Raw genomic sequence first — 14,208 nt, 5'->3', positions numbered from 1 at the left:
TTTCTAATTGAAATAGGCTGCAAAAGAATTGCGTATGAGACTGTTAGCCATCCCGTTGTCATCCATGGTCTTTCCCCAATTCCTCTTTCATAAGCAGAATTAGGGCCTGATATTTCAACCCTTACACGTGTAAATAATCATCCTGTGTAGTCCCATTGAAATCAATAGGACTGCTGATGAGAGTAAGGGCTGCAGAATCGGACCTTTACTTTGTATCTTACTGTTTTTCACCCATCCTGATGTTGTTTTTCATGTTGATTCTTTCCCACTGAGCCTTCAGAAACTTCATTTTCCTTCTTTACCACAGTGCCATCTGGTGGTATACGCAAGTCTGAATGGTGCTTTATCATCCTTAGTAAGGAAGTTCTGTTGATCTTTTGCAGCCGTCCCAAGGCTTTTACCCTGGTTCTAATGAGTCCTGTCATTCTCCCTAGATTTGGATCATGATAGTGACCATTCACCATCAAAATACACATTCCAAGCTCCTCTTATATGATGTACTTCCAGCTGAACAGCAAAACTATGGCAGAATTGTCTTTTCTTTCTCTTTCTCCTGTTCATCCCCACTGAAGTCAAGGAGCTGCAGAGGTGCAAGTGAGAGCAGAATTTGAGTCAAAGAGGACATGTGCTTAATTTAACTTCTATGGCATTATCCATAGATTATCCATAAACTATTGTGTTGATTGCTGTCTGCATAATAAAAACACTCTGATCTAGTGGAAAGCCCCCCACCCGGCTCCCTTTCCCATGTCTTGTCAGTCCAAAGTCCTGTCCAGAAAATGTCAGGCTACGCCAAGGAAAATCTCCCTGCAGCATCATATCCAATACGGCGGCAGGGTCACAAACACCCATGAGGTTAGAATTATAAATGTGTATTCAAGAAGACTGATCATTTTTAAAATATTTTCATGTATTAAACCCCTATGAAGTCTCAGGATTCTCCTAAACTAACCCTTTATGGGGGAGAGATTTAAAGGAAACAAACTGCCACCATCACAACATGGTGCCCTCTGTTCCGTAGAGATGGGCCTGAGCTGCCAACTTTAGATCTAGGCCTGGAGCCAAATATTCCTGGAGTTCTGATTCAGGGCTTTGCTTCAGCACATTGTAGAGACAGGGCAATTCACAAAGAATTTGACTGAGCCTGTAAAGGACAGTAGGCCATGTAACGCCTCCAGAGGAGCCCTGGAATAGGATTGTGAAGAAAAAACAACTTCTCCCTTACATTTCCCTCCCCGCCCCCCTCACTAGTTCGGCTCCTTTGACTTGGGCATTGGCTCCACCCACTCCCCACCCTCCTGCTGTTGGGGTGGACAGTGTTGGGTGTGCAGCCCGTTCTCACATCCTTGCTGTGATGTGGGAAGCTCTGAACTGGCTGTGCATGTGGGTAGAGTTTTACTCCCTTACACGACTGCATTGGGCTGGGTCACAGTCTAGTCCAAAGTGGACTCTGGATCCAGATTCTCATAAAGTCAAGGGGTGTTGAGACCCAGTTTCCTGGTTTGGTCTGTTGTAGAGAATGGACCTAGCCATGAAGGGAAGCCATGGATGTGAACTCTTCCCTCCTCCCCACCCCCAGTTCAGGTGTGTTTGGAACTGTGAATCTGGTTCAGATCCACCTCTAGTATTCTGATACACCGAGGGTCAAATACAAAAGCAAAGATATTGCTGGCTGGATTTTCACAGCATTAGCCTAGATATGCAAAATAAATTTTTTAAAGGAGAATTTTTATTTTGTGATTTATTATTATTATTACTATTTAGTTTGAAATATTGCAACATCTGTATATTCCAATGAAGAACCGAAAACTAGAAAGCACTTGTCTTTGTATAGAAGATAATTGTTAAAAATTGCAGCTGATCTTGTATTTAGATAAAACATTTGTACATAGGTAATTCTATACTGTTAATCAACTTTACACTGGCATGTGTTGTATAGTTTATACAAGACACTTCACAATTCTGCAGAATTTTTTTAGTTACTTAGTAACTTTCTAGTAACTTAAATGTATAGTTTTGTATCCTTTTCTGTATGTTCATCTCTTTCTCAGTATTACCACTTGCAGAATTATTATTATTAGTTTCTTAAACTGTAATTGGTTATTTGTGCTGTGATATGCAGGGTTATTGACTGCAGCAATAAAGCATTTCTATAAAAAGTAATTGGCAGAAAATTACTTTTTTGCAAAGAAACTAGAGGCCCAGTCCTCAGAAATGTTGAGCTTTCCAGAGGTGACTTGATCATGGACTACAGGTACCTTCACATGGAAAAAAAATCTGATCTAAGTGGCTTCTCTCTAATTTAGCAGACCGAAGTATACAATATCCAATGACAGGAGGTTGATACCAGAAAAAAATCAATTTTTTAACAAGGAAGGTAATTAACCATTGGAATAACTGGATGGATTCTCCATCACATTCAGAAGATATGCTTGTGTTCAACCACTCACTTAAAAAAAAAAAAAAAAAGGTCAGACTAGATGATCATAATGGGCTTGTCTTCCCTTAACAATCTTTTGATCTTCGCGAGAAGGCACTGTGAGATATTCTGAACCTTGCAAGTTTGGGCCCAGAGTTTTCACATGGATTTTTTTCTGCAGGACACTTTTTTTTTTTCCAGCAGAGCAGGGGGAGCCCCTTGTCATCAGTCTCTTGCAAAGAAAAGCTAAGATTGTGAGGTTATGCGGCAGATGAGCATTAAGCCCTTGGAAGCATGCCAAACAAAAAGAATTTTCAAGCAGTGTTCTTTGAGGTCCTACCTGTCCCACAAGTGAAAGAAGCCAGAGGTTCACATACAAAATCTTCTGCCTAGGTAAGTGGGGTAGGGTGGAGGGTTTGGGTTTTGTGGAACGTTTGTCCACCTTCCATGAGGAAAGAGGGCTGTATAGTTTGGATGGCCTCCACTTCATAGAAGGGGGATCAATCTCAGGGACAGACTGGCTAGAGTAGTCAGGAGTGGATTAAATTCATAGCAAAAATGGAGGGAAAATATGAGCAATCAGCACAAAATCGAGATTTGAGAACAAAATTGATCAAGAAACCAAAGGACACAAAGAAATTCTTGAGTTGTCTGTAGGCAGGGCCGGCTCTAGGCACCAGCAAACCACTTGGGGCAGCACAATTTCAGGGGCAGCATAATTTTTATTTTTATTTTGTTTTTTTGTTTGTTTGTTTGTTTGTTTGTTTTTTGCTTGGGGCGGCAAAAATCCTAGAGCCGGCCCTGTCTGTAAGCAAGTGCTAAGAGCCTGGGTAGCAAACGAGTAATTGGAATTGCTCATTTATGAGTATACCTTTGAACCAGTTGGTATTACTGGACCCTGGTGGGATGATTTGCACAATTGGAATTAAAATCAATGGCTATAACCTATTTAGGAAGGATCGAGTGGGCAAAGGGGAGAGGGGGGGAGTGGCACTCCATGTAAAAAAAAAAAAAAAATTACCTGTTTCCAAGTCAGAAGAAAATTATCTTGAATGCTTATAGATCAGTGTCCTAACAGAGAAAGCACAGGATGGGGTTCTATTTGATGTCTGCTACAGCCCACCAAATCATACTGGGGAGCAGGATGACCACCTATTTATGCATCTATCCACAACACAGAGGATAAAAAGCTGCATGATCACTGAGGGATTTCAATTTGTGTGATGTATGCTGGAAGTCTAAGGTTGCCAGTACTAAAACTTACTTGAAATTTCTAAATATTATAGATGACAATTTCCTATAGTCACAAAGTGTTGCAACCAACCTGGGAGTATTCTTTATCTTAAGAGATGAAGAACTGACCACAGAACTACAAAGTAATGATAGCTCAGGCACAAGCGATCATGACTTGATCACATTTATAATCTGCAAGCAGAATAAAGTCCAGATCAGTAATATATATACGTGGTGTTTTAATAGGGCCAATTTCACAAAGCTGATAACAATGATGAGACAAATCAGAGGGGAGGAAGCATTACCTCAGAAAAATGTGAATGATAATTGGGAATTATTTAAGAACACCTTCCCAAATGCCCAGAAAGCCACAATCCAGGAAGAAGGCTGTACTGGTTAAAAAGCCAATCTGGTAGAAAGGGGCGTTTGATAGTAATGAATATAAATCAGAAGTTAGGTATCATAGAATATTCATTAGGAAAGCCAAGGAACACAAAGAAATCTGTGGCCAGCAGAGTTAAGGACAATAAGAAGCTGAGGAGCTTGCTGAACTGTTAAGGTTGATTTTCAATAACTCTTTGAGCACTGAGAAAGTTCCAGAAGACTTGAAGAAAGCTAATTTTGTACCAATTATTAAAAAGAGTAAACAGGCTGACCTGGGTAATTATAGACCTGTCAGCCTGACATTGATCCTAGGCAAGATATTGGAGCATGTAGTCAATTAGTTAATTTAATCATCCATTTGTCATTGTGTTATGTGGTGTCAATGGTCAATTCATATGCTATTTTATGTATAATCAACGTATGCTAAATAGATTTAAGTACTAGGCCATAGGCTTAAGAACACCTGACATAAGTGGGTTACCTAGGGATAACCCTATGCCAGCAAGGTCACAAGATTAATGCAAAGGATGTGCCAATAGGTAATGTTACAAAAAACTGGATTGCAATAGACTGCAAGGTACAGTCCAATGTCATGAGACACCTGATGGAGAGCCCTGTCCTGACCCGTATGGTCCATGTTGTGCATAGATGCTAATGAGACTGAGGAACAAAGAACAACCTATGAAAAATGAGGGACCCCAATATTCATGGAGTGTAGAAGTACAGATAAGGAAAAGAGAGTTGAAACCCTCAGACATATGTATAAGGTGTTAAATGTAGTCAAAAGTACAATATAAAAAGAGTTTCCCTGATTGAGTAAAAGTAACCCACGGAAGGACCCCAATGGAAGACCCCATGGGAAACCCCAGCAGGAACCCCCCCCCCTCTATCAATCATCATCTATTGAGAGATCCATTGGAATATCTTTGAGAATGTGTGAGTATGAGTACAGGCTTAGTCATTGCATGTGTTTTTGTAGGATTTATCTAGGCATGGGTAATTGTAACTTAGTGCTTTAAGGTGGTGCAGATAACTGTACTTGTGGTTGTCTGTGGTCACTATCTGTGGGACACTGTGTGTTCCTAGAGTCTCCAAATTTGAGAAAAGCATCAGAGATCATGTGCGCTCTGTTGAGCTTGAAACTGTAGCAACAGGAGCTGAACTCATGGTAGTTTAATACAAAATTATTAAATTCACTTTAAATAAATAAAAAGGCGACAAGCAGCTGATACAGGACTCAATTATTAAAGAATAAAAGGAGAGTAATATAATTCATGTGTATCAACGTGGGTTTATGTAGAATTGATCCTGTCAAATTAACTTCATGTGATGAAATTAAAAGTTTGGTTGATAAAGGTAATAGCGTTGACGTAATATACTTAATGTTAAGGAGTTCAAACAGGAATTAATTCAGGGAAGTCCTTATGGCCTATGTGTTATGCAAGAGCTCAGATTAGATGATCATAATGGTCTGTTCTTGCCTTAGAATTCATGAATCTATGAATAAAATGCTGGGTGAATTCAGTTACAATTTCTATCATTGTGTCTCTCTTGTGGAAAGCTTTTCACAATGAACACACCTTTTGTAAGGCTGCCTTGGGTAGAGATATTCTTCTCTAGGTAATTAAAACTGAAGTTGATAATTCCCCAAATCAGTAAGAGAATTCTGTTTAATGTATTACTAGAAATGGCTCAAAGGGAATTTAATGAAGTGTAGGTGAATCCAGTTCAGTTTATCATACGGCTCCTGAAGAGCTGGTAAATGGGCTGAGGAAAGTGGTAAACAGACCCTGTATTTCTAGCTCTCTGACACTGCTGTGCAGGGAGTGGAACCTCAATTACAGCATGGGTTATGGGACAGATACACAAATCTGGGCTTTAGATACTACTCCCATCCACAAATCCCCACTTGGCTGCCACTTAATGCTGTTGGTGCTTAAATTCATTCGGGGCTTCACTTTTTGCTCTAAAAGTCCCCAAGGTGCCCAAGTCTCTGCCTCTGGGCATATGCACGCCTGCCTGAGGTAGGTGCCTAACTCATGCCTATCAGCATGTCCCTCAAATGAGATGAGGTTAGGCGTGTGCCTGCTTATCTTCCTGTGGAGCCCAATCCAGTAGGTGTGCTCAGAGCAAGCGGAGCACAAACCAAGGGCGAATTCAGCAGGGACTCTGGAGGAGAAGGAGGCTGCCTTTGTAACTGCTAGCCTAGACTAGGGTACTTCCCTGGAATGTGGGGTCGGGCATGGTAACGAATGGAGTCCCAGTGAAATTATTTTTCTTGCACATTGTGACTGCACTGAGGTTAAGGTGCAGGATGCCGTGGGAAATCCACATTTCAGGCACTGAAAGTACAGAGTAACGATGGTGTACATATAATATGGTCACCCAAGAAGAATATCAGTACAATGAAGTTTGAGATCAAGTTAAACCTTTGAATCCACAATGTTTGGGTGGGTTTGAAATTAGGCAAACGGAATCTGAGCCTCCCTCCTTTCTTTCCTGTTCACCTCCCTTTTCCAGGTGGTATTACCCGCAGTGGAGCACACCTGTTTCTGCTTGCGATCCACTGCCAGTGACCCTTCTCCTGGAGTCAGGCAGCTTAGGCATCTAAGCTATGTCCTGCAAGAACGACTTAGGCTCCTGCCTACCTCCACATAAAGCACCATGGGGAAGGGGAGAGGGGGGAGAGGCCTGACAAAGCCCCCAGCCTGCTACCCCCAGTGATGGGGCATTTGGAGGTAAGAGGAGCATATCAAGGTAGGGCTGCAGCATGCAGCACTGTGGAGATCCTGGTGTGATGCAGAGGTTGGGCTGGGGAGTTGCAGAGGCTCTCTCCCATAGATGCTGGAACTAGGGGTGCAGGGGGTGCTGCAGCACCCCCTGGCTTGAAGTGGTTTCCATCCTATACAGGGTTATAGTTTGGTTCAATGGCTTTCAGCACCGTCACTATAAAAATGGTGCCAGCACCCCTGCTCTCTCCTTCCGTATGTTGGTTTGTTACTGAGGCCTTCACCAGATCTCTGGAGGCTGGGCCAATGGTTGCATGATGGGCAGTGATTGGAGAATGGTTGGATACGGGGTGCTGGTTGGATGATGAGTAGTGATTGTCTCAGCCTGGCATTTCTCCGAGCTCTGGCAGTACTGAGCCCCATCCCCAGCACTCTAAGAGTGCCAGAGGGGAGAGCGCTGCAGTAGCTGAGCAAAGAGGTAGAGAAGCTGAGTCACCAGCCAAGAGGCTGGGAATGTATCCACTGCCTCCCAAATGCAATGGACAACAGGTCTGAACCCATATCCGTCCCAGCCCCTCCCCCCAATGGGGGCAGAATTAATTGCTGGGCAGGGGCAAGGCAGAAGTGGGGTGAGTGCTCCTGCAGCGAGGGCCAAAATCACCTCACCCCAACGCTGATTGTGATGGACACACTCACACTGGGGAGGGATGGGGGCAATTCAACAATCAATAGACAGACAGAAAACCCACCCCACAGTATAAACTGTTAGAAAAATCTCATGAGTTTTAGTGTCAATCTCGTGGGTTTGGGTGTCTGATTCATGGTGTTTGATCTCTTGAGGCTGGTATTCTAAGATGGCTGCCAGAGTCCTCTGACCCCATTGCCAGCATGCTGCAAGTTGGGGTGGGGGCGAGGACAGAAGGAACTAGACCAGTGGTTTTCAAACTTTTTATATTGGTGACCCCTTTCACACAGCAAGCCTCAGACTGTGATTCCCCCCCTCCCCCCCATAAATGAAAAATAGGAGGGAGGTTAATTTAATGGGGGCTCAGGGCTGTCAGTCACATGGGGCTGACAGCTCATGACCCCCATGTAACATCTTGTGACTCTGTGAGCGGTCATGACCCCCAGTTTGAGAACCCCTGAACTAGACAGTAGAAACCCGTGCTCGGGACAGTACGGAGATTTCTGCATGGAGCGAGCTGCTGAAGCATCACAGTGGACCAATGAGAAGCCAGGGCTGCACAGCCCCCAGACTCAGCTTCCTTCCCTGGGCTTGAGGAAGAGCTCTGTGTAGCTTGAAACCTTGCACCTTCTACCAATAAAAGCTGACCTCACACATCTTGTCTCTCATATCCTGGGACCAACACAGCTACAACAACACTGAGAATAGCCCAAGGCAGTTAACTGGGGAGGGGACAGCCTGTCCTTACAGACAAAGAAAACAGAGTTGACTCAGTTCGGAAGATGGAAGAGAGTCAAAGTGGCCCAGGGCGTCCCTGCTAAATTCCCCCTTCCCCTGGAGGGAGTTTTGTACCACTCTGAGAGTTTAGCTGCAGGCATCAGGCACCTTCCAGCTCTGCATGACCAGCAACCAGAGGCAAGAGATCCAACCAGGGCCGGCTCCAAGCACCAGCACAGCAAGCAGGTGATTGGGGCGGTCAACGGAAAGGGGCAGCATGTCTGGGTCTTCGGCAGCGATTCAGCAGCAGGTCCCTCAGCCCCTCTCAGAGGGAAGGACCTGCCCCCAAATTGCCGCCGAAGAATGAAGCAGCAGTGGTAGAGCTGCCGCTGATCGCGGCCTTTTTTTTTTTTTTTTGTGGCCGGTTGGGGCGCCAAAAATGCTGGAGCCGGCCCTGGATCCGACTATGGAGAGCCAGCCAGGCCGCAGGAGGGTTCCAGGCCAGGCAGGCTGGCTGAGTTGGGAGAGGACCCTGCCCCACCCAGCTGTGAAGAAGTAGTAAGGGGACTTTTTTTTTTAAGCTGGCCACTGCCACAGCACTGCACCACTCCGTCTTGGAACGTGCCACCCCAGCCATGCCACCCGCCTGGGGAAAGTACCAGGGAGGGAGGTGGGATTGGAAGAGTTTGTGAGTGCGAGGGGGTGGGGCCTATTTATAAATGTTAATTACTTTTCAGTTAACCTGAACCACGGCCCTCCCCAGATCCTATTTTCCTGTTCCCAGTAATTCCCCCCTCCGTTCGTTGCTATTCCTAGTGTGTCATCCCATCACTGGGGTTTGGGCTATTTACCTTATTGTCCCTCATGTGCCAGCTGTTAGTGTGGTCGCTGAGCTTGTCGAGGGACACCACCCTGGCAAAGTGCAAAGTCTCTTGAGAGGAGGCAAAATGGGCATTCTGTTCTGAGTTCTACCCCTAAGTGGCCAGTTCCCTCTTCATCTGAGGACAGTTACAAACTAACACACCTAGGGGGAAAGACTCCAAAGTACAGGTATTGGTTGGGAGATACACAATAAGGAATTACACTAAAAAAGATGGGAATAGCAAAATGGATCTGAATTTGCAATACTGCTGCAGAGGCAAAAAAGCTGGTGTAATTGTGTGCTCCGTGTCCAGAGACGACATGAGGTAGGGAGATGGTAAGAGTGGGAACTCTAGATGGCACTGTGAGACCATGTTTAGATCACTGCCCACAATTAGCCACATTTCAGTGATGGATGATATCAGCAAACTGATGGGTATTCAGAGAAAAGAAAACTGGACACCAGAGGGCATTGTGAACAAGGTGGATGCAGGTTGCTTCAGCTCCAAAGCGGCCCACAGGGAATCCGCTAACATCGTCCTCTAAGCCCCATCACCCAGACCCAAGAAATATTGTGCCTGACTAGAGAACCCCCCACCCTGCCCTCTAGCTCTGCATCTTCCTCTCCGAATCTGAAAGCACCAAAAAAATAGAAGAGATCTCTCTCCCCCACTCTTCTACAAACACAATGGTGTGTGAGTCAGATGGAGCACAGCTGACAGCTGTACTACAGCTGGTGGCCACAAATACTCTTTAAAATTAAATCTATAGTTTCCACCCTCCAGGCCATCATGACTGAGATTCAGAGTGCATGACAAGCTCTGTCCTGATGGATGGGGGAAGCCCAACACAGAATTTCTGGAGTGGAAGATGATTTTAAAGAGAACACATTACAGGTTATCAAGAACATGAAGACCAAGCTAATTGACCTAGAAATCCACTCACGACGATGTAATATCAGGGTTGTGGGTGTCCCTGAGGGAATAGAGAAACCCTCTGAATTTGTCTCTAAACTGCTCGCTAAGTTGTTGGATCTGCCAGTAGATTTTTGTTTTGATATAGAACAGGCACACAGGCCCTTGCCCCCACACCAGCTCCAGGAGGTTGCCCAAGAGCACTGATTGAGAAGTTCCTGAAGTTTGCTACTAAGGAACTTACATTGAAGAAATCCAGAGGAAAAAAAGGAGCTGCTATCAGGAGAACCAGCAATGAGAGTACTACTCTTTCAAAATTATGCCCATGACATGGTTGCAATGAACGCTGCTTTTAACCAAGCAAACAATTGGCCAGAAAGATGGACTTGGGTATTTAATAAAATGGCAAGAAGATAGTGTCATTCAGTTCCCTTCAAACAGAAAAATACCTCAAAAATCTGCACACTTCCCTCGCAAGAGGAGATCCCTATGGAATGATCCAACCATATGGAATTTATGTACTGCTCTCTGAGATCTGATATGGCTGCTCTAAAGATGTTGATGTTGATATTGATATGATAGTTCCTTTTGTTTTCTTTTTTTCTCTCATTCATTGAGGTTGAAGGCTTAAAGGGCTATTTTCAGTTTATTTCCTATTGCCTTAACTCTCCTGCCTGACAAAGAAAGTCCATCAACACCAGATGGACCATGGTGGAACATCAGAGGACACAAGACTAAAAATCTCTGACAAGGAGAAACTGTATTTTTATGCTGCTTGGACTCTGGGGGGCAAGGATTACTAAACACAAGCAAATGATCCCCAGTGCTTAAGCCTGGGTTAGCCCTAAGAGACATATAAAGCTTCCTTATTATACAAGCTTCTATTACTTTTGAAACTAAAAACTATTGTATGTTTACCTGCTTTAACCTTCTAAATAACTCTCATTTCCTTTTCCTAACTAATAAATCTTTAGATAATGTATTATAGGATTGGCTGCAAGTGTTGTCTTTGGTGTGAGATCTAAGGTGCAACTGACCCAGGGTAACTGACTGGTAATTGGGGACCAGGAGTAACCTGAATATTGTTATGGGGGACCATCTATCACAAAGGCAAGCTTATCTAGGTGACCATATAGATTGGAGTACCCCAAGGGCCAGTCTACAATCTCCTCTACTTGTGCTACATATGATTCTTCATCATATGGACCCACGGAAAAGAGGCCCTTGAAGAATTCCACCTGGACTTCAACAATTTCCACCCCACCATCAACCTCAGCCTGGACCAGTCCACACAAGAGATCCACTTCCTGGACACTACAGTGCAAATAAGTGATGGTCACGTAACCACCACCCTATACCAGAAACCTACTGACTGCTATACGTACCTACATGCCTCCAGCTTCCATCCAAGATACATCACACGATCCATTGTCTACAGCCAAGCCCTAAGATACAACCGAATTTGCTCCAACCCCTCAGACAGAGACCAACACCTACAAGATCTTTATCAAGCATTCTTAAAACTACAATACCCACCTGGGGAAGTGAGGAAACAGATTGACAGAGCAAGACGGGTACCCAGAAATCACCTACTATAGGACAGGCCCAACAAGGACAATAACAGAACACCACTGGCCATCACATACAGCCCCCAGCTAAAACCTCTCCAGCGCATTATCCACGATCTACAACCTATCCTGGAAAATGATCCCTCACTCTCACAGACCTTGGGAGGCAGGCCAGTCCTCGCTTACAGAGAACCCCCCAACCTGAAGCAAATACTCACCAGTAACTACACACCACACCACAGAAACACCAACCCAATCCCTGTAGCAAACCAATCCCTGTAGCAAACCTCATTGCCTACTCTGTCCCCATATCTACTCTGGCGACACCATCAGAGGACCCAACCACATCAGCCACACCATAAAGAGCTCATTCACCTGCACATCTACTAATGTTATATATGCCATCAAGTGCCAGCAATGCCCCTCTGCCATGTACATTGGCCAAACCGGACAGTCCCTCCGCAAAAGAATAAATGGACACAAATCGGACATCAGGAATGGTAGCATACAAAAGCCAGTAAGTGAACACTTCAGTCTCCCTGGTCATTCTATGACAGATCTAAAAGTCACTATCATTGAACAAAAAACTTCAGAAACAGACTTCAAAGAGAAACAGCAGAACTAAAATTCATTTGCAAATTTAACACCATTAAGCTGGGCTTGAATAGGGACTGGGAGTGGCTGGCTCATTACAGAAGCAGCTTTGCCTCTCCTGGAATTGACACCTCCTCATCTATTATTGGGAGTGGACTACATCCACCCTGATTGAATTGGCCCTGTCAACACTGGTTCTCCACTTGCGAAGTAACTCCCTGCTCTCCATGTGTCAGTATATAATGCCTGCATCTGTAACTTTCACTCCATGCATCTGAAGAAGTGAGGTTTTTACCCACAAAAGCTTATGCCCAAATAAATCTGTTAGTCTTTAAGGTGCCATCAGACTCCTTGTTGTTTTTGTAGATATAGACTAACACGGCTACCCCTCTGATAAGGGACAGTCTGTGACTCCATGGTTAGGCTGTTATAGTGCCTCAGGAGTTTATGCTTGATGGTTGGTGAAATCTAAGTAGAGAACTCACAGCCAATTTGGGGTTTGTACTCTGGTTCTTAACAGCCTGTCCTGAGGTTAGTATGCACATTCTTGAGCTACTGCAGGACAGCTTGACAGCAGCTAATTGATAATGATAAGTTTAAACCATGTATAGATCTTCAGCAACAATTTGGCTTTCCCTGCTCCGTAGCATGGAAAGATCTCCAGTTAAAGCATTTACTTGCAAATGTATTTGGATTGGATGCTTTGGGAGCTCTAGAACATCCACATTTTTTGTTATTTTGGAGGAAACTTCCTTGATTTACTTGGCCAGAGGTAAGCTTTTATGATTTTCTGGCCCCAAAATCTCTGCCAACGATTGATAATTTAAGAGTTGCTTGAAATAGATATTTGGATACATAACAATCCAATCCAATGGAATACAATTGTATCTAATGTTAAAAAAGCAACTATGGGCATGAGACTACAGTTTATTCACCAAAAGTCACTTTTTTGAATATACTGATCCCCACATAAGCTAATGATAATGGGCTTCACAAATGCTGACCGCTGTTGGAAATGTAACTCCCTTGGTGTTAGCTCATATGTTTTGGGAGTGCCCCTGTATCAAGCATTTCTGGTATGAGGTGGGTCAAAGGACCAATTTGATATTGGATGCTAAACTGGAGGCCACCCCCTTAAGCTTCATTCTTGAATATATTCCTGATACCTGGCGCAGTTCCATTGTGCAGCTTTGGTTGCTAAAAAATTAATCCTACAAAAATGGAAAGGTCGATCCTGGCCAAATATTGGTGTCTGACTCAGTGATATGGTAGACCTCGCAGCTAACGAATGACTGGCATGTGGCAGAAATGGAATGCCTGAAAAATTCAAAGCAATTTGGGCTGACGTTTTACCGGTCTGTGATTAACGTAGATATATTGCTTCCCCTCCCTTCCCTTTATTGTAACCATCTTTATTTGCGTTGTGTAATATGATGAATCTGATATGTTGATTTACAAATAATTGAAGGGTTTAACCATCAAGGAGAGAGCACAGCTCTTGATTAGCCATGAGAAGAAATACAGCCCAGTAAGATTTTGGCTGAATCTCACGCAACAATTCTGAAAAGAGAGTTCTACAGATGGTGGAATTGTCTCCCAAGGGAAGTTCCTTCATTTGGGACAGTAAAAGCTGCGCAGAGAAGGCACTTGTCAACATTGCCATCCTGGTTATATCATGGCATTTCAGACAGAGCCTCCATTGACCTAAGCCATAGGTGAATAGTGAGGGAGGAAGGCGGGACTCTTGTGTTACCAGGGCCCGGACCACCTGGGCTTTTAGAAGCCAAAACCAGCCCCTTGAATGCCTGGGAGAAGGGTTTCTCTCAAGTTCTGTCCACCACTGGAGTCACCACACCCTCCTCAGCACTCAACATAACCATGGTGGTCACATCTGAACACCCAGCCAGCTAGAGTAGGGGTGAATTTCACCCAGGAGAAATTATTAGCAAATTAAAGCAGCCCTTGCTGGTAGAGACCCAGAAAGGACAGTGATACTAAGAAAATATCCCCTCCCACGGAGCTAGAGGTGAATTGCCTGATGGAGCTGGGGGCGGGGGAGAGGGGGGGTCTCACATCCAGTGCTCTGATGGACTCACCTTTCCTT

The sequence above is a fragment of the Malaclemys terrapin genome, chromosome 7 (assembly GCF_027887155.1).
Source record: "Malaclemys terrapin pileata isolate rMalTer1 chromosome 7, rMalTer1.hap1, whole genome shotgun sequence".
In the NCBI taxonomy this organism is placed as follows: Eukaryota; Metazoa; Chordata; order Testudines; family Emydidae; genus Malaclemys; species Malaclemys terrapin.
This window is presented reverse-complemented; position numbering follows the sequence as displayed.